At 36.2% G+C, this 25,505-nt stretch overlaps 1 long non-coding RNA gene across 1 annotated transcript; it reads left to right on the top strand.

Annotated features, from left to right (window-relative positions):
- Window positions 1-2,142: 2,142 nt before the first annotated feature.
- On the top strand, window positions 2,143-25,222 carry LOC138061036 (uncharacterized). The gene is made up of 3 exons (XR_011134633.1): window positions 2,143-2,226; window positions 19,175-19,328; window positions 25,157-25,222. It is a non-coding gene; the product is annotated as an uncharacterized lncRNA (long non-coding RNA).
- The last annotated feature ends 283 nt before the right edge of the window (window positions 25,223-25,505 follow it).

Raw genomic sequence — 25,505 nt, 5'->3', positions numbered from 1 at the left:
TTGGCAACATTAAAGCTAATTGCCATCACTGATGATCTCTGAATCCTTGACCTGCTAATGGCTTTGACCTGGTTATCAGTCTGCTTGGAGCTTGAAAATGAATATCACTACTCGAATACAGTTACATGTTTTCAGGTTTTCCAAAATTTCCACCAGTAAGGCAGTTAAAAATTATGATTACTTGAAACTGAGGAAGCTATCCTTTTTTGTAATAATGACAGTGATTCTGTCAGCCCTTGGTGCTACTTAAGCAGCTATTTGGGAAGCCCAGGCAAAAAAGTGGTATGTAAGAGCTCATCCACATAAATATGCTCCAAAAAGAATGTGGCAGATGGGGGAGAGAGAAGACCTTTCCTACATCTTGTTTTAATTTTCTCATGGTTTTTGAACTTTGAAGTATTAGGCAGTATGACTTTTTTTTTCTGTCATCATATCATGATTTGCCTCTGATACTTTAAAACAAAGACTGAATTGCTAGAGGTGGTTTCCATAGCAATTACAACTATTTGAATATTCATGGCACTCCTTTCTCATCCTTTCCATTTTTCAAGAGATTTTCTTGTTTACCGGCTGGATGGTGCAAGTTATAACTTTATTAAGGTGCTTGAAGAGGGAATTGTTCAGGTTTTTTGGAAAGGGAATGGCTGTTTTAATCATGGTTTTGCTTTTTGCCAAATTTGTAGGATATAATTTGACATTTTGTTTCAGTGTCCTTATCTCCCTTCCTTCCCCTCCTGTATGTCACAGTCATTTCAGTTCATAAGCCATTGTCTCAGTACAAATCTGTCATAGTTTAAACTGAGAGTGGTTGCGATGCGACATGTTTCATTTTGCTGGCTGTTCTTCAGAGTAGAGTCAAATGGAGTGAGTAATGTCTTAACTAGCCAGGTGACATCTGTGAAATCCTTTATTTCTTTATTGTGTGTGCTGACTAATATACAAGGATGAAATGCTGTTTGCGTTCTTCAAATTTTACTGTGATATCAAAAGAGAATGCTGATAAGTAGATTTAGTCCAGTTTTGTGCTGCCTTTTGTGATCAGATGATTTATTGACAAGATTTCTGAGGTGTGACAAAAAATCTCCATTATGTCTGCTACATACGCGCCAGTTTCTAAATGATACCATAGTAATATAGTAAAAATAAATTGTTCTGCACAGTACATTTTACAAACAAGAAGAGAACATTTAATTTGTCAGTTAAATTAATTCAACACTGTAATTCATTGGGAAGCTGTGAAAACAAGGACAAAGGAGCGTGTATCCCACATGTCAACTATTAGAGTTCTTTATAAGAAATAAATATCTATCTTAACTCTTACTTTCTCACGCTTTGTCAAGTTTAATTCAGTGCAACTCTCTTTGTAAATTTCATTTAACCCCGCCCGGTAAGTCCCTTGCTACAGTTCCAAGTCTTTCTTTCCCTGTATCTACTCTTAATTTCTTAATGTAATTTATCAAACATTTACACGCATTTATTTTTTCTCTGAAAAATTTTGAAGGCTTTTTCATTGCATTCCATGTTCAGATCAGTTTTCTCCTGAATTCTAAATTTCTCCTTATTCCTTATAAACATCAATATGAGAGTTATTCTCAAAGGTAGTTTTCAGATGTATACTTTTTGGGTGGAGGAATGTCCCTGTTACGCTCAAGTCATGCATTTGCTTTTGGTTGAAAATTTATATATGCAGTTTTTCTGTATACCTCAATTCATAAAGGCTAACTTTGTGTAATCATATTTTTTATTGCTGTGTCCAAATGTAAATGGATACTACTCGGTACTGGAAAAAAATGCTAGGGGATTGAAATCAATGGTTGGGGCACTAGAAAACTGTATTTTGAACCTCAGGTATGTGCAAAAGCATGTTTAAAACACTGTACTTGATGAAATACTTTTTTTTTGATAGGACTAATTTATCAACCTCGTTCTGAAATTACACCAATTTTGTTTATGAGTCATATTTCACAGTCCAATTAGGAGAGGAAATTGTAATGTGATCTGAGTGAACCTGTAGATTTTGAACACTTGAAACCTTTAAAAAGAAAGGGCTTGTTACGTTTAACTGTAACAGAATTGATGCTCTGCAATAATATTGTATGAAAATAATCATCAGTACCTGTTTTGTTTTATCCAACTCCCCAGGTTTGAATAATCCTGAGAAAGACTTTATAGGAAAGCAGCAGAGGCAAAGGACAGTACATATCCAGAGCTGCATGGTTCAGAGAGGTAAGAAGTCATACTTTCACTCTTGGGCAATTTGACAACCCATACAGATGCATACAGTTAGAAAATATGTCCAGTGAAGTTTGAACTTCTTAGTTTCTTCCTGGATGTCATTGTACCATTTCCTGAATGCTTTCGCAGACTGTAATAGGTTACAATGTGCCTTTTCTGTGGTGTCAGCAGGCGTGCTTAATGCTGCTTCCTAGCTTCCTACCTGGAAAGGTACATATGGCTGTCCAGATGCCAATTCATAGGGGACCCAAGCAAATGGAAAGTTATTCTTAGCAAACAAGAGGAAGCTTCTCCAGGGTACCAGCTCACAAGAAAAAGATTCTGGGGAAGGTCTCAGGTATCCACCAAGAGACAGAGTTCCTGCACCTGGGATAGGAAAAGGATTTCAGGGCAAGGGAGGTAGAGCACCTCCCAGTACTGTGGAGAAAACTGTGGACTGAAAAGTATAGGCCCTGAGTCCCTTTGCCTTTCTTTCCAAGCCAGTGTTGCTGTTAATGTTCCATTCTTTCTTTATGATCCTTCCCCATTTATTCTCTCCCTTTGTAATCTCTCATCCTTGCTGATCCAAACCTTTAAGCTAAAGTAAAAACTTTACTTCCTCCAACTTCTTTTATTCTAGTCTCCTTCTCATCTTGAATAAAGTGGATGTAAGAATTTTACATGGACTTAAAAAAAAGAAAGAGATGTTAAAAAGCATCCAAGTCTATCAAATACCAGGACCTCAGCTCTGGTTCAGGAAGAATATACTGTGGAAGTATCACTACATGCTGTCTTTGCTTCCACTCTTCCCTAAGCATCCGCAAAAGATTATTGTCACAGACAGACCTTTGTTCCCATCTGGGTTGGCTGCTCTTACGTTCCTGTCTTTGCCAGTATTTACACAGCTCCACAAAGGTGTATATTGACTACCTAGAAACCTTTTTGGATAATGTTTCTGTATATAAACATGACAATTTTCTTCTGTGAGTACAAAACATCAAAAAAAAAAAAAAAGTTATACTTGAGTGCAAGCTTTATCTACCACCTCATAGTACATTCTCTGTTGTGTTAACCTGTAGCATGCCATAAAGGAATCTTTTCCACAAGAAAGACCATTTGAAACAGTCTTACTTTCCCTTTGACTTGTCCAAAGCTCAGTTGTGCTGCTGTCTTGAATCAATTCTAGTTAACTCCACCCAATCACTTCGCATACACTGGAGGCATGCGTTACTTGACATTGATGGGAATGCATTATTAGCCTCCTAGATTCTGAATATAACTGTATTTAAATTTGTCCTTAGTTGTTACAAAATTGAATGGGAAATGAAATTTCTTTCATTCAGATATTTTCCCTGCCTTATTAATGAATCCTGAAAAAAAATTCTTCTATGGGATTATTATCCATCAAGCAACTCTGGACCATCATTTTCTCTCAGCAGCAATGAGCAGTTTGTTCTTTACAGGACTGTAGGTTACAGAACTTAAAGAAGATATAACTCCCAGTTGTACCTAAATTTCTGTGTATTTTTTTACTGCAAAGTGATGAACATTATTGAGAGTGGGTTTTTTGATCATAATGGGTGCAGTTAAGGAAGGGAACAAATCAAAACTGGAAACTGTTTTCCTCATGTGAGACTCTCTTTATAAGATATTTACATCCACATCTAGAGAACCAGATCTGGATCATTTCTGAGACTTAATATTAACTGCTACTCATAGTGTTTCTGTTACAGGATACTGAAAACTATATTATATATTTTTAAAATTATTGCGATTGCTTTACATTTTTTCAGTTGATTATTTTTTGGGTTTAGTGGCTTTCCTTTTTTTTAATTAGGTGACCAGGTTTTATTTGATATAAATAAAAATATTTTATGAAAACATATACTGTATATTGTATCAGAGAGGGTTTTATTTTGCAGTACTCCATACAAGAAAATGTGGATTAGTTTAATTTTAGTAGTCACTGGGGCTATATGAAGCTGAGGACATATATAAATAACTTTACATGTAATGTTTTTTTCCGTAGTTTCTTGAAGTGCTAATTCTTTACTATCATCTTTTTAGAGAATCATAAGATCAAGGTAATTTATGATACTGAAACACATTATTCTCTTCTTAAGTATATATATTTTATAAAATACTTGAATTAATTCTCAATTTTTAATTACTTTCGCCATTATCAAGAAAACTTTTTTTTTTGTTTGACTTGCAGCTCAGCCTGGCCACTTTTAAACAAAGCATAGTACATGGTAATATATTAGCCTTCCTCAGTCTCATTTGTTAACCTTTAAATCTTTATTTTTTAATCATTTCTGATGTTTGATGAACAATCAGAGGCTGTCTGAAATAAAGATTATTTTGTAGAAGATCTGGACTTATGCTAAAAACAACAAACTCTTCAGGCTTTGCTTGGCTTTGCTTTCCCATAGATAGTAAGTCCTCGAATGTAGGAGTGACACTCCAGTCTTGATAATCACTTTTAATTTTTTTAACTTTTTTGTTTTTCAGTATTTAATAGGTGCACAAATAGTCTTATAAGTTCAACATCAAGCTTTCAGTTGAAACCAAGCACACTAAACACCTCTTATTTCTTAGACTTTTGAGTTTCATTCATGTATTAAGAATTTCTGATTTTATTATTTATCTTATATATTACTCAGTATCACTAGCATTGTCTTCATTAAACTCAGCAATACCAGCCTACTTCATCTGAGAGCTCAGTTTATCATTTAGGTTCCAAGTATATATATGGCATCTCAAAATAAACGTACCTGATTAATAAAATGAGTACCCTACTATACACCCACAACGTTTAAAGGCCGAAATTATAACTGCAAGATACTTTTTTACAAATGTGTAAAATCCCTTTGGATTCAGCTTTGATTTTTTTGTTTCTCTAATGAAAGGAAATCTCAGAAGGGGTGCTTACAAGACTGCCACAGAGGACCTCAACCAGTCTAAGTCTGTTCATCCGTGTTCCACTGTGGCTTACTAGATTAAATTAAACTAACTAGTTCAGTGTTTAATGTGTATGTAACTTTATTTTATGTAGCTTTATTTTACTATTATGTATGTAGCTTTATTTTAATGTTATTTAAATGAAAGTCTTATTACTTATTACGGATGCATCATCCTCACAAAACAGTGGGAAAACAATGGGAGAGGAAGAACAGTAACATATAAGAAGGAAAAAATGTGGCTAAAATTACACAGTGTTAGCGCTTAGAATGTGATGATGTATATTGGGCAGGACTTCTGGTTTGGAAATGTTTTGAAAGACATTCGGAAAATATATCTTAATCTAAATTTTTAGCTTTTAAAGCATTACTTCATGAGCCCCTTTGCAAATGTTCATAATCCTCTAAAAGAGATATACAATGAAGTTCTTAAAAACCCTTCAATATTGATTGAAGTACTGTAGAATCCGGAGAATCATACTCGTATTCCTGTACGATAAAACAAGAGCCTTTGTATTAAAACTAGTTACTTGCAAAGTCTGTTGGACATTTTCCTTTTCAGTTCTCTCTCTTAAGTCTGATGTTTGATTCCTCTGGCAACAAAATCTCCCATTTAGATTAACAGGGAATACAGGTTTACTCTTTCAATGCCTTATTCAAAATTCACATGTATTGAAAAAGGAAGTGTCTGGGAAACACAGCAGATTCACGTATGGTATGCTTGTACTGTACTTTGTCCTAAATTTAACCGGAATGACCTGCCTCATATTTAACATTTAGTTGTATTTTTTTCTAAATGTAAAATATGAAATACTAAATTATTTCTGAGGCCATGTTCTGATAACAATTGAATTCTAATGGTACACTCTAAAGTAATGAAAATATATAGGTTAAGGATGATTATATGTACGAGACTACTGCTGGCAGGCAGTTCATAATCAAGTACCTACTAAGCAACATACATAGAGTATCACTGTAAAGTACTGGTTGTAACAGTTCTAATATTTAGCAACTCTGTTGCTGTTTGATTTGTCTGGTAATAATGCTCTAATACTTTCTTATTATCTATCCTAATTAACATAGTTTTAATCCCCTACCATTGGGAAGTGTAATACTTGTAGCCCTATTGAGCAAATTATCTTCTTATCAGTAGCTTCTTGGCCCTTTCTTAAAAATCATAACAGTGTTTCCAGCTATAAATTGCACCATATAGATTGTATTTTTATGGAGAAATATATTTTCTATATGTATAGGTTATTTTCTGTATGTATAGGTTAATGTTTCCATCTGGCTGATGTTGGTAGTAACTGCAGGTTACAAAGTTATACAAAGACAGATGCAAAATAAAGTGGTGGTATCAGTCCCATTTCTCCTGAAGAAGTGTCCGCATCACAGAAAAGCTTATCATGATTGGCACTAATTGACAAACTTGTTGGCAGATTCTAGAATACGGTCCAAGGACTGTTTGGATAAAGAGGTTGAACTGTTGCATCCCTATACTCTCAGAGGTAGCTCTCTCTTCTCAGGATTAACAGCTATTGGTGTGGTGAGAACAACCTTGGAGAACCTTCTTCTTTTTTCAGTTCTTTTTTCCCATCTTTTCTGTACATTTTGGTTTTCAGATTTACAGAGTAGTACTTTTCAGAGAAACAAAAATCTCTTCAAGATTTAATAAAAAGAAAATCAAGTTGATAGTGTGCCTAAAATTTCATGCTAGTGAAAAAAATGTTAGTGGAGGAGATGAGGTATTTTTCTTTCAATTATAGCCAGAAAGTTACTATTTTGACTTCTACCAGAAGAGAAGACTGCCAAAATGTTTCTCTGTGTGGAAGGTGAATTCAGTGGGGTGAAGTGGTGATGAAGTGTCTCAATAAGGAAATGGAATATTCTTTGAAGGGAAAGAACCAAGACGCTATTCTTTTTTTTTTTTTTTTTTACCAATAAGTCATGGCATATAAGCTAAAAATACAGATTTTTTTTTGAGTTTTTTAGGAGATTTTTATCTACTGCGTTTCTTTGTTGGTGTAAATTCAGACTGGTCTGGCTGCTGTCATTCAAAGCAGTATTTTAATAAGCAACTGGTTTTGTATTAAAAAGTTGTTTTGTTGTTTTCTTTAAGTGTGATGCATTGTTTGCTTTGTTTTGGGGATAAACGTAGAGGATATGAATAAAAAAAATTAATCATTTTTGTTCAAATGAAATGGAGTGTGTTAGAAACTTCTGAATTTGATCATTCGCATTCATCATGCAGATCTGGTGCATCTGAACATCAGCAGATGCTCCTGTGCATGCTTCCTTACTTTTTCTTGTAGGACTTCTGTCTCTCACACTGAAAATTAATTTAAAACTAATTAAAAAAGATGAAAATACTTGTGATCATTTCTCCTTTTAATTAAGTTAGAAGATTTGAGGGAATATTTGTGGCCATTTGTGACCACTCATGCATTTCAATTGTAAATTAATGGGAAATACACTCCCAGAGTAACCTGCCAATAGTCCCATGAGTTATATTACTCACTACTTTTTCAGTAAACTTCAGTGAAGGTGGGTTAGGATAATCTGATAGACAAATATTACATTAGGCTGCAACTTATGAAAAATACATTCTTCCCCAAATACGAAGTATTGTTCTAAGCATCAAAATACATTGTGAAGGCTTTACAGTGAGTTACATATTAACAACCAGTGAACTTTTTTCTTAACATCTCAGTTTGTAGACCTCTGCAGATTAATATCTTTTAACATACTTTGCCTAAGTAAACTATATAGTTAAGAATATAAAAATCAAAATTTTCTTGATAACACGGTGATGAATAACAGAAGTTTATATATAAATACTATATAGTAGGATTATTTATGATTGTTCATTTCCATTTTGGATCAACCCCTCTTTAGTAATTTTTCTTAATAATAAATTTGTAGTTCATCTTTGGGTCTTATCTTTCAGACCTCTTGATATAGAGTTTTACAAGGTTTGGATTGTCTTTTGGTAATATTCCTTTTCAGCCATTCCTTGAGAAAGTGGTCCTAATGTGATCCTAATTAGAATAATTAGTAATTATTATATTATTATTGTTATATATTATATTTTTATAATAATTAGTGGTCCTAATAATGGTCCTAATGTGGTTTATGGAGGAAATAGCGAGTATATGGGGAAAGTATAAATATATGAGTATGAAGTTTTTAGTTTGAAGATTTCTTTTCTGTTAGTTCCATGAAATACTCCCTCAATGACGAAAGAGTACGTTGACAAATATTACAACACATGAAGATGAATAATTATCATTGCAAAGAGGTGCAGTTATTGTTCAGACATTTTCAGATCTTAACATTTTAATATTTAATACTTGAAAAGTACAAATACATATTTTCTTATGCTGCTCTGAAAATCTTAATTTGCATTCCTCACATTTTAAATCAGGAATCTACCTTTTATTGTTACTGGTGCCATAATTATCTAAAAAAATGTTGGAGAGAAGCACAAAGAATAGTTATAAATTTGTGTCTGCTGAAGACTTTAAAGCTTTCTCTCCTTGCAACATTAAATCTCATCACAGAAGGACGGAGGAAGTAGGAACACTTAGGAACACAACAGTAATAGCATCAGCATCTGTGGAGTGCGTATGGCAACAGCGTTTACTTCTCGTGTACCTTCCAAAGCTCTTACTGGAACGAGCCTCCAACAAAACAATGAGGCTTAATGCCAGTTGTCTCCAAAATCTGTAATCATGTCCAGGAAGGAATATTTTGAGATCTTGTGAAAAGTTACATAGTTGATATGAGGTAAAAGTTGCTCTGACTTGTTCACTTTACTGGCAATAGGTTATGCAAACACTACAGATGGGAGTCCTGTGTTGATTTACATGGAATGAGACAAACTCTACTGCCTGCACTTGTGTGCCGCCTAGAATGGATTGCAAACGCTTCCTGCTAAGAAGTAAAGCCAGGCTGAAGATCAAGTATTTCTAGTGCTAATCTATGGCATGTTAATACAGGCCACTTCTGCAAGGAGTTCAACCTTCCACAGAACAAGGAGGGATAGCAGAAAGAAACTTGAGGAGTTGACCCCGCACCGCTGGGTACAAATATGAACTGTTAGTATGAACCTATTAGGGAGAATCTTGTGGCAAAATAAAATTAAAGGAGGCAATATAAATAAAAACACGAGGCAAATAGTTTCTGCTCTTCCTGAAGTTGTGTAATCTACATAGTAAAGAAAAATATCTGCATTAGGTAAAACCTTGTGGGTAGAAGCCTCTAAAACTAAATCAATAACCAAGGCAAAAGTCAAGTATAGGACCTGAGCTGAGGTATATAACATTACACAAGGAATCTTATCGTCCACAAGATGGAGCTGTGTGATTTCTGCTTTTGTGAGCAGTTCAATCTATCAGTAAATGATCCTTTGATTACTATGCAAGGACAGAGGAATCACAGAGATCTATCATTGCTTTCTTATTCTGATCCTAAGAAACTGCTGCAATTTAATTCTAGATGATCATGTGGGAGCTAAAAATATTGAATTCAACATGAAGGCCTCCGAATCTAGAAGACAAACTATATTTAAAAGAAGGAAGAAAAAGAAATCCATTACCTTTCTGTATGAAAATCACAGTGATTTGCCTAGTCTGTGGTGTTCTACCAGCTATCCTTTATTTGTACACTTTGATGATGACTGCATTGCAGATTTCTTTGAAATGATTTCTTATCCTTTATGCTCTGTAACATCTGGATGAGGGAGAGCTATGATTAAATGATAGTTCAAATTAGTGTTTTCAGTAACATTGATGGACCTCTGATTCTGGAGTGTGTATTGGGTATAAGCAAGTGGAAGTATAGCACTTCATCAACTGAATGGAAGACTATCTTTAAAAGCAGTAACTCTGAAAAAGATCAAGGAGTTACAGTACGAAAACTACAGAATTTGATGTCCTGATGTGATGCCTTTGTGTAAAAAATCAACATAATCCTGTTCCTGAGTAAGCACGGAAAATGAACAGAGCAAGGAGGGATTTTTTTTTGTTTTGATTTTGTTTTTCGTCCTTATGTGGCGTTGGTGAGACTGGTTGAGGATATTAGAAAGAAGCACAATGCATTAAAAACTTTCAGGGATGAGGCTGGCATCAGCTGAACTGGAGCGAAGCAAAGAGCAGGCAGCGCTGGAAGCCTCTCAGTTAAATGGACGGGTGGGCCAAAGATCATTCAGGCAAAGGCCTGGGAAAGATAAGAGTTCTTCCATAAGTACCAAGAATCTCTTCCTAGAAGGATAAGTTAGTGAGATGTTAATGACCTGGGATGTGTCCCTAACAATTCAAGTGCCAGCTCTGTAATTGCAGATAGAGCTAGTGTGGACCTAGCTAAAAGGGGAATGATTACATGGGGCCTCCCAGATCAAGTGGAGAGCGTGAGGCAAGATTCAAGAGCACTCTGGGATAAAAGACCTACTTCAATTAGCACTGGAGAAGATAAGTAGTAACTTGGATTGCAATACAGTTAAACCCCTGTAAAAATGACTGATCTTTTTCTGATCTTTTCTTGTTTTCTATTGTTTGGATTATGGTAGGTTAATGATTACAAACATTTTGCAAACTTTAAATAGATTGATCTGAATGCAGTTGATACACTGAAGCCTGGTTTCCAATTAGCTTGTGTCCTACCATGCTACAGCTCCCTTCTTCATTCACTTTCCTTTGCTATGACCTAGCTTTTTCACTGATTCCAAAATATACCTCCAGCCTACTCTATACTCATCAGCTGGTACTGGTGGCTGAGCAAGAAGCAGAAGATCTATGATTGGTTCTGAATTACGTGCAAGTGGATTGTGTGGCTGATACATACATAATGATTGACTTGCTGGTATGTCAAGCATAATAGATAATTGTTGAGCTTATACTGCAATATTTTCCTCACTGGGAAGACTAATGTCAGTCTTTATCTCCTACTCAACTGTCAGTTTTCATGGAAACTTGTTGGAACTTAATATTTTTGAGACCATGTCCTTTTGTCAAATTTGATTGAAATTAGCCGATTCATTCAAAAGTTATCAGGAAGGGGTGAGAAGTGACAGACTGGCAGTACATTTGTGTAATTTGTTTCCTTACAAAACTAGACTGAAAAGCAAAATTTTCCGACTTCCAAAATAAGCAATCAGAAGCTTGCAAGAAGAAGCAGTGGCAGCCTGTATTTAATTGAAACTTACAGAAGCTTACAGAAACTTACACAAGGAATAAAGTCACAATGTTGTGAATCCACATCATTTCTGGTTTGTGTGCATATGCAAGTTCAGGAATATATATGTAATATGTAAACCACATTCACTGCTGGAGGACCTCCCTGAGGATAAAAACTAGATTGTCTAGCAGTGTTTCTTTCAGATTGTTTACTAGCACAAACCAAATCTGGAAAAAACTAATTCCACAGCAAGGGCAACAGCGGAATGTTGAGAGTCCACCAACTTTTTTCCTGTAGCAAATGTTTCAGGAAAAGACTATTACAATTTGCACTTGCAATTTGGGAGTTGACCTTCACCTTCTGAAGGAAATAGCTGATAACAGATGACAACTATGTTTTCCTAAAATCTTAAGCTTTAAAATGCTTTTTGTTATAGTGGACTGATCTCTCTCTTATATTTTTAAAATATAGCTAAAGAAAAATATTTTAAGAGCACTAGGTAGACAAGAGACTTTATATAGTTACTGAGGTTTGCAGTCTGTGGAGCTTTTACAGAGTTAGATGTTATGACTTACTAGAGTTGTCTCTTCTTTGATTATACATTTCTGAAAGCAGTGAAGGTAGACTTATTTGAAAATTACTTATTTTTCAAGAAATTAAAATAATGCAGGCAATATGTAGATAATAATAAAACAGTATATCCAAAAATCCATGCATTTTTTATTTCCCTTTACTAAAATTTAAGCACTTAGATATTTTGTTTTCCCTACTTAACTTTTTAATGCATTTCTCATAAGACTTTTGAGCTATAACAGTCTTTGCACTGTAAGAACAATCTTTGAAGTCATGAGAAATGATGCTGTGGTGAGAAACAGATTTTGGCTATGCACAATACTCCATCTAGATACATATTTTCACTTCACAGTATCTGGCAATGAGGATTTGATTGTGTACGTTCTGTCATTACATGTACAAGTACCATATATATCAAAGGATGAAAAAGACTCTTCCCCTCCTTCCAGGGATAGAAAATGAAAGAACCTGCTTGGCTGAGACATACTCGAAAGATTTTCAGAAATGAATGATTCACATCAATAACGTTACTTGACTTGCACCCCATGAGGGAAAGCATAAAAAGCAAAAGGCAGGCATTACTAGTAAGCTTTATTTTTGTGCCACCAATAAACAAGATTTTAAGTGAAACACAAAAGCAGTTAAAAGTGTGAAATTCATCATATGAAAAGAAGGCATGTAATAGTAGGGAAAGCTTCTAAAGTAACTTAAAGAACCAAGTGAAGGTGCTTTATTTGCAGGTAAGTATAGTGCAGCCTACACACTTCAATCAAGCCAGCAGTAGGCTTTAATAAGTGATAATAAAGTGTGAAAGGTGGCTCTCTGAGAAGGATGGAAAGATGCATGTGCACATTGCTTGTAATTACGTATCCCGTAAACAGACACCAAAACAGACACACTATGTTGCCTTGTATTATGGCACCCAAACACATTAGTATCCATGGGCTTAAATAAAGCTGCATTTGCATCTTTGATACCGTAAGGTCAAAGTTCCTGGAGTAGGAAATGTCAAATATTATAAAATGGCTAAGAAAAATATATATGCAACTGCTTTGCAGGTTTTCTGGCAGTTATCAGTAGAATTAAAGGAAGGTGGGCTGGTTGAAGACAGTGTATTCTGTCAGTGAACATAACAGTTTATTTATCTAGAATCAAGTAGGTATCCTATTCACTTATAGATAAAATATCCAGTCCATTTTATCTGGGGACTCAAATGTAGAATTTCCATACTTTTGGAGTTTATTGTCTGGAAAATTGAATACTTCTAAGTACAGAAAATGAAGGATTTTTGATTGATAAATTGCATAATTTAAAAAATACCAACTTTTTTTCTCTACTTGTTTTAGCAACAACCACACTTCAATCTACTCTTCATAGCTGACTAATCAGTAAGCTGGCTGTATGTGCTTATGTGGGCATATACTTCAGTTTCCCTGGCCTATGTCAGCTTGCTCACATATCGCTTATTTCTGAATAACTACAGAAATAAACAGGGGCAAAGAACTCTTATTCTGTAGTGTGGTTAATCTGTAGTAACTACATATAACGACAAGCCAGGATGAAATGTAGTCATAATCAATTTAAGACTGATAAGTTGTAGAGCAAATGTTTTTGTGCAGGCCCTACTTGCAATAAAAAGGTAATGGAGTAATGCCTCCACTATCCTCTTTGTAGGCTGCCCGCAAATGCTTATGGTCATCATGTAAGTATTTGTAAGAAGAAAGAGAAGGCTCAGGTACGTTTACTCCACAAATAGCATTAATTTAGATAAATCCTGTGACACAAGGAGATCTAGTAATTTTGTAAGGCACCTCTTCCACAACTTTAAGGGAGCTTTTGCATGAAGTATGTATCCAGTTATTTTATTCAATACTTTTTACCTGAAGAAGCAATATACTTGATTGACAGCATCCTGCCCAGTGGGCACTGAGGCCTGATAACTATTTCTAAAGCTCATTGCAATGAGGGTTTCTGTATTGCAGTGAATACTACAGAAATAGAGGGGAAAAATAGAATAAGAATAAAACAGCGTAATTTGTTACATGTAAGCTGCAGCCCTTGAGTTTTCTCTTGATCAGCAGGTTGAATTTTATTGCAGGACTTCTTATACACTTATGTTAACCCCATGGGAATGCTGGAATTTGCAGACCGATGGATGAGAAGACTTTCTGCTTTTTCTTGTACATTTACCACTGTGAACTAAGCTTCAGCCAGAGGAAAAGGAACTCTGAGAAGATGACTCTGTCCCCAACACATTCTTTTGTTTTCTGAAGTTTACTAGTTTCACACTTTATAGGAACTGATTAGAAGCCATGTAGTGTACCAAATCCTTCTTCCCCACAGCATAGCTGTAAAATATGTATTACTGTAGAACTGATACTTGATCAACTCAGCAGTTGAGCCCTTGTGTGCCCCAAATGATGTGTAAATACAGTGAGGCTGTAATGAAATGTGTCAGCTTGCAATGGAATGTCCCGGCAGAGTACCACGGCTATGTCTCTGGGAATCACTGTGACATTGTATTAATATTGCGGGCTCATAAATGTTTTAGCTTGAGTAAATGCAAAAATCCTGCAAACTCTCTCCTTTATGTATCTGATTGGCTGGAAGAATCTGCTGCAGGATTAGTTAGCTTTCTGCTATGATTCATAGATGTGCTTTCTGTCATTTGTATTATTCTTTTATACAGTAAATGCTGCTATGTTCTCCTTTCTTTGAAATAAAATGTTCTTGCCTGTTGTTTAGAATGCTAGAACTTAGATATTTTCAAAAGTATAATTAGTTATTATCAAAAGAACATATGACTTGTTTGAGGGTTGATTCCTCCTCAGCAGTCCGTTTGCTTGTTCACTCAACATAGAGGTTGAGTGAGATGGCCGAGCTCAGAGGGTTGTGGTGAATGGTGCAGAGTCGAGTTGGAGGCCTGTAGCTAGTGGTGTCCCCCAGGGGTCAGTCCTGGGTCCAGTCTTGTTCAAAGTATTCATCAATGACCTGGAGGAAGGCACAGAGTGCACCCTCAGCAAGTTTGCTGATGATACTAAACTGGGGGGAGAGGCTGACACACCAGAAGACTGTGCTGCCATTCAGAGGGACCTGGACAGGCTGGAGAGCTGGGCGGAGAGGAACCTCCTGAAGTTCAACAAAGGCAAGAGCAGGGTCCTGCACCTGGGGAGGAAGAACCCCAGGCACCAGGACAGGCTGGGGGTTGACCTGCTGGAAAGCAGCTCTGCCGAGAAGGACCTGGGAGTGCTGGTGGACAACAAGTTGACCATGAGGCAGCAATGTTCCCTTGTGGCCAAGAAGGCCAATGGTCTCCTGGGCTGCATTAGGCAGAGTGATGCCAGCAGGTGGAGGGAGGTGATCCTGCCCCTCTCCTCAGCCCTGGGGAGGCCACATCTGGAGTACTGCGTCCAGTTCTGGGCTCCCCAGTACAAGAGAGACATGGCACTCCTGGAGAGAGTCCAGCGGAGGGCTACAAAGATGATGAGGGGACTGGAGCATCTCTCCTATGAAGAAAGGCTGCAAGAGCTGGGCCTGTTCAGCCTGGAGAAGAGAAGATTGAGAGGCGATCTCATCAACGTGTACAAGTATCTGAGAAAATCTGAGAAAAAGTACCTGAGAAAAAACTTCTTCACTGTGAGGGTGACAGAGCATTGGAACAGGTTGCCCAGAGAGGTGGTGGAGTCTCCTTCCCTGGAGAGATTCAAAACCCGTCTGGATGTGATCCTGGGCAATATGCTCTAGGTGACCCTGCTTGAGCAGGGGGGTTGGACTAGATGATCTCCAGAGGTCCCTTCCAACCTAAACGATTCTGTGATTCTGTGATCTGAAGGGGGAGCGTCAAGAGGATGAGGCCAGCCTCTTCTCCGTGGTGCCCAGCAACAGGACAAGAGGCAACGGGCAGAAACTGAACCACAGGAAGTTCCACCTAAACCTGAGAAAAAACTTCTTGTCTGTGAGGGTGACAGAGCATTGGAACAGGTTGCCCAGAGAGGTAGTGGAGTCTCCATCGCTGGAGTTATTCAAAACCCGTCTGGATGTGATCCTGGGCAATATGCTCTAGGTGACCCTGCTTGAGCAGGGGGGTTGGGCTAGATGATCTCCAGAGGTCCCTGCCAACCTCAACCATTCTGTGATTCTGTGATTCTGTGATTAATTGAATCTTTCTCTTCTCTCCTCCCTTTCTATATTGTACCTTCCTTTCTGTAGAAAGGCAAAAGCTCAGCCTCAGAGATACAGCTGAAAAATCTCCCTGCATATAGAAAAATAATAGCAATAGAACAGGAGGGAGAGTATGAGGAAAATAGAAGATAAGAAGTACTTTATTTAGATATATTTTTACCAAACAACAGATACAGTTATATAAAAGTAAAGGAAAGAAAAAAAAGGCATTCAAAGGCTGAATCTCTCCTGCGGACAATTCAGCTGTATATTTTGACAAACTCTTTATTGGCTTTTTAGGTGTGCTTCATGTTCTGGAGATGTGGTAGTGGCACAAGAAACACCTGGCAAGATATTTCTGTCAAGAAACATCATTTCAATCCAGAAATGTAAAACAATACACACACAAAATCCTGCTCCTTTTAGGTTTCTTTTAGCAAGAACTTAAATGGAAATTAATAGCAAGTACTTAAAATTAGTTTGTATTTAAGAGAATAAATAGTGACCAGTTGCTCTGACTAATATCATTTGAGAGCTACAAGGTACTTAAAAACTCTAACAATCAGTATATTTTAGGAATGCTTAGTATTGGTCTAATGCTACTCTTGCTGAAGTCAATGTGAGTTTTATAATCAGATTCATAGAATGTTTCAGGCTGGAAGTGGCTTCAGAAAGTCATCTAGTCTGAGCTATTGGTCAAAGGTGGGTCCGCTGGGCACGTGGTCAATGCTGCATGATTTCAAAGATTTTTCATTGGAATAGCTCAGAGAAATGCCTGATATATAAATTCTTCTTTGAACTAAGAGCTTACTCTGAAACATTTGAAATTTACTTTCCATCCACCAAATATGAGACTTTGAGAGCCTTCTGAAGTTAGGTCTTCTTATCGGTAGCAACATTACCTCAAATTTTTTATTTATTTTAATTTAAGCAGCAATGACTGCAGAGTAGTCTACATAGACTATAGAGCCACGCGCTATATATGAACAGTAACCACAAATTGATTTAAATAATAGTCTTCCATTGCCTCAGTAGTATTCAACAGCAGTAAAGGTAATTTATTTTGCTGGTTGATAGAAAAGCAGTTGGAGTAAAGGTCAGGAGGCAGAACTAAAACATGCAAATAACTTCGAATTACTACCTAATTTTAAATGAAAACTATGTTTTTATAATTATGAACTTTGCATGATGAAAGGCAAAACAGGACTGCTTCTGAAAAATGTTTTGATTCCTCAACAAATGCAAAATAACTGAGCATAAATGAGTTATCGTTAAAAGTGCAACAAACAAAAAACAAAATGGAAAAATAAACGCAGACTACAAAATAGAAGCTTTTAATCCAGAAGGGATGTTAAATCTGTGCCTTTTGAAGAACTTAAATGCATTAAATGAAAGCCATAATAATTTCTATTGGTAGATTACTCTTTGGATTTCCCTGACTATTTTTATTTAAAGGGACATGCCCTTTTAAAACCAAGCTGCATTTTAACCTTACCCTAGTTTTCATTTCAGATATACAGATCGAGGAACATGCTGTTGTGACATTAACTGAATTAATTTTTTCTTGTGGTTACCCAACCATCTAATTGTTAGCAAAACTTTCTACTCTTGCTTTATTCTTGGCACTTGATAGACAATAAATGCTTTAAAGTGAAAAGTCTTTTCTGGTATAGATTAACACAATATAATCAATGTATTTATTTTCTTAAGCAAATATCTAGATTAGATGCTTTTCATGAGAAAACCAAAGGTTTTTTTCCTCATGCTTTAGTGTAATTTGGAGTAATTTCCTTCAAATTAGTGAAATTTTCTAACAATTTAAGAAAAATTTCAGAGTAGAACTTCATGAAAGGCATACGTATCTTCATGAAAAAATTCTTTCTTCAGTAGCCATGGAATAGGACTACCACCTTTGAGGCTTTTTCAGTAATAAATTTAGGTCACAGTTGTGAAGTTTCCTTTGTGATGTAAACTTAGATTATCTTCTTTTGAATTTGAAGCTGTTTATCCTTCTTTCAGTCCTTGCACTGCTTACAAAATCTCAGTTCCCTGCAGAGTTAAAATTAAGTATTTAAAGTTCGTATTTAGAAAGGAGAGATCATAACTGAAAAGTGAGGATACTGTATGGAAGAGCTGAAGAGATGGCATGAAGTTATTCATTGTCTATGAGGGGAGTGTTTGACAACTTATTTAAGCAGGAAAAATTAGTTTTGCTTGAGTATGTGTGTAGACAGGCTCTGATGTGATTTTTCTGTGGCTAGTCACTACGTTTTCTTCTGTAGCACTGGGTAGAAGAAATATATATATTTTTTTGCTTGGTATTTTGCCAACCCATCATGTTTGCTTGGTGAATTTTTTACATTATTGGGAACCAGACATACACTGCCATCCTTCAAAAGTTCAAACTTAGCTCATGGACAGAAAGGACATGGAAGGATCAGTTTAGGGAGATTCTGCTTTCCTTTTCAGCCCACAGCATTAGTGGGATACTTGTTTGTCAGCCTGCTAATAAGAACAAAGGAAGAAGAGCAGAAAGGTGACCAGAGCCCTGTTCACTGCTGTGTTTATTAGGAAAAATAGAATCCTGAGCTCTTGGAATATGTGAATAAAACTGCTTTTATGAGGAGAGAAAAAATAAGGGAGTTACTGAAACAGTAATTTGCCAGATCTGAATATAGTCCATTAAAGAAAGGTGGCATCCTGATAAGTGGATGAGTTTCCTATTTTTTTGGGTTTGGATGGATTAGTGAATACATCAAAATGATTAAAATCACATCTTTTCACTCAGATTAGAGAATCTCCTGGGAAGTAAAAACACCCACTGAGTATACCAGTGGAATTTCCTGGAAAAAATTCTTCCCTTTGTTTTAGCTAAAGACATTAAATCACTGATTGGAGTGATACTAGGCAGTCACAGCATCACCATTTCATTACATCTTGCTAAAAAAAAATAGTTAAATAACTGAGCTGTTTTGTTAGAAAATGTTTGCAATCCAGTCTTAATTTCTATAGGTCAATTCAATAGTGTTTTAAATGGAGAATTGAGGGGAAATATTAGGAGATACTGATGTAACCTTTATGTCTGGTTTTAGGATACAGGAGGAAGAAAGTGCAGGTGGACACAGAGATGGCAGTTGGTCAGCAGAAGAATGGACAAAGAGAAAATAAACATTAACATAGAGGAGGTCAATAGTCAAATGCATCAGCAGAAGTACAGCCTCCTTACCTGCTAGGAAGTTTTGTACGGTAAGGAGTAATACAAAGACCAGGAGTGCGAGCAATAAACCTGAACGGTTTAACAACTGGTATACAGCACCAAATTTATAGACATTATAGATAAAACATGATCCTTTGAGGTCCAGATTATTTTGGGGAAGGATGTAAAATTTGTTATGCTAACTACTGTTGGAGGAAATTGTAGCATGATTGGGTATTTCCAAGATAACAGGTTAAAGGAGAAATGATGCTGAAATACAGAGGGCCCAGATATTTCTGGTAAAGACAGCTAACTAATTTCTTCCTTGAATGCGGATAATCCCATAAGTTCATTCACTTTGGATTAAGTGAAAAAATTAAGTAAAAACAAGTTATTAAGATTTTTTATCAGATAGGTACAGATTGATAAAATATAAGGCACTGAGAAGATCTTATCTTGAATATTGTGTACAGCTCTGATCACCAGACCATTCCCCCCCGCCCCCAACAGCCCAATGAAATGAAAAAGGAAAAAGTATAGGGAAGGGCTACTCTGTACTGTCCAGAGTGGGTTATCATAATACAGAACACTAGAAGAGCTTGGTTTCTTTTGCTTAGCAGTATGAATGCTGAGAGGGTGTATGATTATGTGAATAAGTATAATAGACAGGTAGACACCAGGAATGAGAAAAACCTGTCTAAAGCTCGCAACAACATTGACACCGGCTAGCCATGAATAGATGTTTAAGTGGGATATTAGAATATTGTTCCTAACCACTAGAGCAATCAAACTTTGGGACAGAAGTATTAGAGGCAAGAAGACACTATGAATAGTGCTTAATATATTTTATGAAAGGCATTGTGATGCTGGAGGACTTGTCTCAGTGGCCCAGGATATCTTTTATAGTTTGATGCTGCTGAGTATTTACTAATTTGTTTATATGAATGCATTTCAGCCTATGTGGTATATGACTGAATACATTGTATGCATTCATCACAGTAACCAAAATTTTTCCTCTGGAAAATGAGAAGTGGATAATTAATAAAAAATGTTTCAAACTTCATGCAGTTTCTTAACCGTTTGAAACTTCTAGTATTCTTGAGCATTTTAATGAAGGAACCAGAAGTTACCCCTCATGATAGGCTAGAAATATGATTTTGTAGAAACAAATAGAGTTAAATCACATGCTTCAAAAAATATTCTGAATTATATTTCTTCAGCAAGCTTCGTTATCGATAGTTACATTTATTATTCTTTTCTGAGAAATGTTGATTTGTTAATGTATCTGTGCCTTCAGTGACTTTCATAGGTGGAAATCAGAAGACTGACACTAGACTTTTTTTTTTAAATAAGACAGAGGGAGAATACTTCCAACTGGGGCTTGATCTATATTACTTTGGAAAAGCCCCTGGAATGTAATGCCAAAAATACTTTGATACCTTTATTCTGAATTACTTCGCAAAAGCTGACAAAGCGCTATCAGAAAAATGTAAAACTGTGATTTCCCAGTGCATCTGTATTTGGCGTTTCCAGAAGGAAAGTTAATTTTGCAATATTAAAAATATACATACTATTTTCATTTTATAAACCAAACTCCTAATCTTTTAGTTAGATGTGGTCTTTCAAATTACATTTTTTGGCATAGTCGTACTTTCTTTTTAGTTGTTTGCTGTTTTTACAGTTGTAAATATTTTTTATAACTCTTCATACAAAAATTTTTGGGGCAGCTACTTTGAACAATCGAAGTCAGTTGTGATATCTATTTACTTGGAGTAATAATGACTTTTCAGCCAAGAATCTGAGGAATAAGTAGGCTGAAGAAATTCCCTTTTCTGTTCATTACTGATAGACTTCTGTTATATTCGTGTTCTGGAAACAGCCAATGTCAGATCCAGATGCTTATCCTCCTGCAGCTGTGGAAGACCTCTCTTTCTCCTCCAGGAGTATACATGCCTGCCTCTTCTGAATTAGATGAATCTCTCAAGCAAAGCCAGATTGAAACTACTAAAAAATACAAGTAACTCTGATCAAAAGATCATCTTTTGCAGGTGATATTTATGCCAGTGGCTTAGCAGCACCTCCTAATAGTTTCTTTTCATAAACTTGGCAAAAGAAATGTGCTCTTAAGGAAATATCTGATATACTTCTCTATTAAATCTTGAAATTGGAAGCTTTATGTTTCTCTTTAATTGTGGAATTTAATACTGTGGTTTATATAGGTATAGCAAAAGCTTCTTAAGATATGGATATAGCTTCAAATATGGATTATAGTTTGATGATCACACATGTGATAAATATAGTTTTATAATTTTTTGAAATTCACTGCATTTAATAATGTAAACGTATGGTATTGCTTCTTCTTTTTACAGCACAGGACTTGCTTTTACAGTTAAACACTTTTCTGTTTGTAAAAACAGAGTAGTACAACTTATATTTCTGGAAATGATGAAACTCTATAAACAAGTGTTTATTAAACTGTTGGTAATATGAGAAATTATAACTGTAATAGCCTTTTCTTATTCTGTCATACATAAAGTAAAAGTTTGGTCTTGGATAAACTCTAGCAAAAGCATATACTACTACAAATATAAGAATGAGATATAAAATAATCTGTGTTTAGAATGAAAAGTAAGCTTTTATAGTATTTTCAGGTAAAAGTTGAACGGATAAAAATGACACTTTCCTCCATTGCACAAGGAAGTGCTTCCCTGAGTAACTTTAAGTGTAGATTCCAGCATATTTTTCCTCAGAAAAACGTAATATCTACACTTCAGTTACTTTTGTTAATAGCTATATTTGTGGTACCTTTAAGGATTAGAAAGAGATCACAGCATATAAGAAACAAATATTTTTCAGGTAATCTGAATGTTTTGTAAGTCTGAATACAAAATACATTCAGTGAATATGATGGATCCATCCCCTGTTTTAAAAATGGATGCTTATCACAAACTAGTGCAAAGTTATGTATCCACACTCTGAGTTGGCTGAATACAAATCTACTGTAGCTGAGAAATCAGGTGCAGCATGTGAGAGCCCTTAGTGCATTGATAGGCCTCAAGTGCCATGACCAGCCTCACCTGGGACCTCCACCCCCCACCCTCTGCTCTGTATGCTGGGAGCTCCATTTAAGTGCAGGCTGGAAGCAGTGGGAGTGTGCTTTGGTCGTGTCGTGTCGTGTCGTGTCGTGTCGTGTCGTGTCGTGTCGTGTCGTGTCGTGTCGTGTCGTGTCGTGTCGTGTCGTGTCGTGTCGTGTCGTGTCGTGTCGTGTCGTGTCGTGTCGTGTCGTGTCGTGTCGTGTCGTGTCGTGTCGTGTCGTGTCGTGTCGTGTCGTGTCGTGTCGTGTCGTGTCGTGTCGTGTCGTGTCGTGTCGTGTCGTGTCGTGTCGTGTCGTGTCATTCCTGCTTGTGCTGTGGTCACCTATGGTTTTTGGCTTGTCTCCCTTTGTGGGCCAGCTCTGCTCTTGCTACTCCTTGACAGTATATTAGCATGGCTTGGTATCTTGTTAAGGTTGTAATGTGTTTCTGGTTTGAAGGGAGCTCATGCTGTGTGATCTAGAGCACAGGTGGAGTTGGTGTTTCTATAGAGCTTCTATAGAATGCTTCTCAAGAATGCTTTATTGATGTGCATCTATATGTAGGTAAGCATACCATTAATGTGGAAATGGTTTTCCTGGATGTGAATACAGAGATTTGAGTGTTTTTAATCCTTTTATGATTAAATCCGCAAGAAGAGCAGTAAGTAGGTGATGAACAATGCTTATCCTTGTTACCCAAACTGACTCAAATAGCTTCTGTAATCAGATGTTTTATGTGGACCTGCAGGTTAGTGTTTGTCTGTCTCTGGCAGCTGCTCTTCTGGTTGCTCTATCTATATGCCATTTTCTTTCTATCCTCTAGTACTTTGAAGTAAACTAGCTTAAAACAATAATAACAACTAAAACTCTGGGAAGGTAACTGCAGTGGTAAAAGGCAAGAATGGGCTGAAAGAAGGAGGGGATGGCATAGCCTATTGGAGATGTAATAGGAGCAGAGGATTATTCCAAGCCAGTTTGCAGGATCCCGGTGCAGAGAGAACAGTAGTACTGAAAGAGGAATATTGTTCAATCTGTTCTACAACAACAGCAGCACCAAGCAAAGCCTCTGTGTATTCAGCCAGATCAGAAGATTGTATTGAGTGAGACTGCACAGGATTTTCCTCACTGTGCTATTATTCCAAAGGTTTGTTAACAACAGAGATGATAGCATCCCATTTACTGCAAGTCTTGTTATGTAAATACAACTTAGTCTGTGATATGTTGCAAAATAGAGGAAATTGAGTGTTAGACTAAGAGTAAGTGCTAAGCACTGTGCATGGTTCAAATAAGAGATACAGGAATCTGGTAAGGAGAAGTTCTGAAAAAAGGTATTGAAGAGTTAAAAATCACAAGCTGAATGTAAGTAATAATGCTGTGCTGCTGTGAAAAACAGTGATACTGAAATGGATAAATGTGGATGTCCTTTGATAGAACTCATATAATACTTCTGCAGAGAAGACAGTGAACTCTTTCCATGTCCACTGGCAATACAACAAGAAATCTGTGGAAGGGTTTAGGTAGAGTTATCTTATGCTAGGTATAGTCAATCCCATTCAGGAGTGGGTGATGGATTCCATTTCATGGAGTAACTATGGTTAAAGAGAAAAGAACAATATAGTTTTCACAAATATTAGTTTTTATAATACTTCATAAAAACTAATACTCATGAAGAGGTGGAAATGAAGTAAAAAATAATATGAATCTCCATTTCTTTGCTACTGAAAGCATTTTCTTGTTCTGAGTGCTGTGTATAGTTTTTATTACCTCTTTTCTAAAATCAGTATGAGTTTATGTGGACAGATCATTTCAGAGAGTGAGTGGCTCATGTGTGTGAAGCATGAATCTCCATGTAATAATGAAAACAAGGAAACTATTTAAAGATTGGTTTAAAAAGGAGGTGTTTTTGCAGCTGAATGCATTTACATCAGTTGAAAACATGTGAAAGGAGGAAGGTGCCATCCATATTTATGCTTCATTAAATAAGCATAAGAAGACCTGAAAAATAAAAAGTGTAACTTTTTTTCTTGTCACAGGAAGGAACTTGTCAGTAAGATATGCACTGTTTACATTGTGTCAGCCAAAAACGTGGAACAGAAAATGCAAGAATAAAGCCTACTTCCCAGATTTCAAAAGAAAAATCTCAGTTATTCAAAGTCAAGAAACACCAAATGATTTTTTGTGTGGTTCTACAGAATTAAAATCACCTGCTACTGGATTGATTTGGTATTTTCAGTACTTCAGGAAAAAGGAATAACTAATAGCATCTTCCTTATGTGATTAGGAAGCTTTTCTTCCAAATTATAGTGAGAACCAGTGAAAGGGCTCCCTGCCTTTGATAATGATGCCTCTGGAAGTACTGTTTTTGTCTACTTTATGAACATTGTTGCTAAACATGTTTGGAGCTACTCCAAACTCATATTACCTCATTTCATAAAGAAAAATCATCAAATTTCATTTTCTGATTACAGCAAACACATTTTTGTGAGACTCTTATAATCACTATTACTATCACTATTTTATAATCACTACTTATATCACTGTAGCAAAACTTCATAAAGGAGATCCTTGTGTTTGTAAGGTTCTGTAGGATAAAAATGCATTATGTATTTGGGCTAGAAATAGCATTTTTGATTCTGTATATAGACAAACTGCAGTGATACTCTACATTGACATGTCTTCCAAGGTGAGAAAAGGAGAGAAAAGAAGGAGGGGAGGGAAAATCGGAGACGTTCATGAATGCTAAAGCTAACTTTTTTTTTTCCTGTTATGTTCCAACTTTTCCATTGTTATACCTTTCTCTTACAGTGCCTGACTACTGCTACAAGTTAACGCAGTTTGGCTGGAGTTTCATGAAACAGGCTTCTGTAGTGGCAATGGTATGTGTGGTTAGGGAACATCAATAGATTCCCAATATGCAGATAGTAAAGAATAGCAATACATTTTTTTTTGTCGCTTGTATGTTTTAATTATTAATGTTAAGATACAGCTTCAGATAAAATATATTACATGTTCTCCTGCTGTAAGTGAAAAATCAAAGAATGATGTGGAAAACACTTCAAGCAGCAAAAGATGATGCAAACCCTTTAGCTTATTAAAACATAGGCTTTATGTACAGTTCCTTTTATCATTACATGAGGTCTCCTAAATTTGATTC

The sequence above is a fragment of the Struthio camelus genome, chromosome 15 (genome assembly GCF_040807025.1).
Source record: "Struthio camelus isolate bStrCam1 chromosome 15, bStrCam1.hap1, whole genome shotgun sequence".
NCBI lineage: Eukaryota > Metazoa > Chordata > Aves > Struthioniformes > Struthionidae > Struthio > Struthio camelus.
The sequence above is the reverse complement of the archived record's forward strand: the minus strand, read 5'-3'. Positions and strand labels throughout refer to the sequence as shown.